The sequence below is a fragment of the Limulus polyphemus genome, unplaced genomic scaffold (genome assembly GCF_000517525.1).
Source record: "Limulus polyphemus unplaced genomic scaffold, Limulus_polyphemus-2.1.2 Scaffold4599, whole genome shotgun sequence".
Taxonomy (NCBI): domain Eukaryota; kingdom Metazoa; phylum Arthropoda; class Merostomata; order Xiphosura; family Limulidae; genus Limulus; species Limulus polyphemus.
In genome coordinates, this window is record NW_013670209.1 from 18,186 (window position 1) to 19,952 (window position 1,767).

Below are 1,767 nucleotides of genomic sequence, written 5' to 3' on the forward strand. Positions count from 1 at the left end.
CTACTAGTTAGTCTAGAGGTAGCTAAGTCAACCCAATCTACTGTTATTCAGAGGAGCTGCAACCCATCTACTGTTGTCCAGAGGAGCTGCAACCCATCTTCTGTTGTCCAGAGGAGCTGCAACCCATCTTCTGTTGTCCAGAGGAGCTGCAATCCATTTACTGTTATCCAGAGAAGCTGGTCTCGAAATGACACATTTTATGTATTATGTAACTACTGAAATAATGGTTCGACTTGTTCTTCCAAGATCGTGAGATAAGCCTAATATCCTCATTAAAAGTTGAATCTTAATTAGAAAATTTACAAAATAAACCCAAAAATAACAATACTGTTTTCTTCCATTACTTTTCGAGTTCTCACACAAAATGTTATAGATGGATATTACCAGTGTACATCATTGAAAAGGAATAAAGCTATTCGAGGGCTATCTACTCTAGCTGTCCCTAACTTTGAAGAGATAGACTAGAGCGAAGGCAGCTAATCAACGTCACCCACGCACACACGTTGTCTCTTTACCAACGAATAGTGGGATTCACCGTACAGTTATAGCACCCTCACGGCTAAAATGGCGAACATTTTCAGTGATGAGATTTGAACCTGCAACCCGCAGATCGCGAGTCGAGCGCCCAAACCGCCAGGCTATGTCATGCCGCAAAAGGATCGGTCCTTTTTTGCTACCAATTTTAACTTGTCTTTAATATTCTCAGTTTGAAAGATACTCAGTTTAATAAATAAAAAAAAACATCCTTTAAGATAGCATGAGTTGCACACGCTCTTTTTAGTTTTGAGATCGGGTGTTGGAAAAAATAGACATAGGACTATCTGAATTATTCTATGTACGTTTATCTCTTAAGCCTTGAAATTCAGTTCTCGTGCCATTGTATAAGTAAACTTTTTCATACTAACTGAACTGTTTAGTAATACAAATATTGTAATGTTTTCCTAACACGATCCATCTATGTTTCGTTGTTTTTCAGTTATGAAAACTGCAGTATTGCGAGCAGAACAATATTTATTCTACATCGTTAGTCAATATGCTTCCACTTGGGCCTTGCCAGTGTAGTAGACAAAATGTGCCCAGAACACGTGACATCTTATCTTGGTCATCATGGCGTTGAACGGTAAGATCGTGAAGGGAGAAAAAGGGGGTTCAGCTTTTCTGATGCCGCAAAAGATAAAATCCCAAACATCTGCCACAGATAAAATGCTGTCGGTTCTTGAAACCCACTGATAGTATCAATGTTCAGAACTCACTCGTTACAGACAGTATTGTTTGCTGGCACTCGACGAGCACAGATTTCCCTTCTTAAACACACGTCTACAGTTCTGCCGGTTGCTCATTTAGGCACTGTCGAAACACACGACTGTTTTCAAGCTTGCTTTTGTTCAGGATGTTTTTGTTTTTTTTGTTTGTTTGTTTCATAATGTACAGTCTAAATCCGCGAAGTTGAAAAGATAAAGCTGGCAAGAGTTTCCTTTTTTTTTCAATAAAAGCAAAGGAAAGAAAACAAAAAGTTCACCTGGCTATTATCTACTGCTTGAGCCACAACTCCATCCAATGTGCAAGAACTACGCGTTACCTTCCCAGAAAATGTGTTACTTTTCACATTTCACACATTAAATGCAACAACAATGGTAGCATATGTTGAAAATAATGTATGTACGATTGAGAAAAGAAATTACCTCAAATGTGAATGTTTAACTTGAATGTGACCATTTCGTTCAGTTTGTTGTAAACGAGGGGAGAAAAAGGTTTGTTTGATATTAT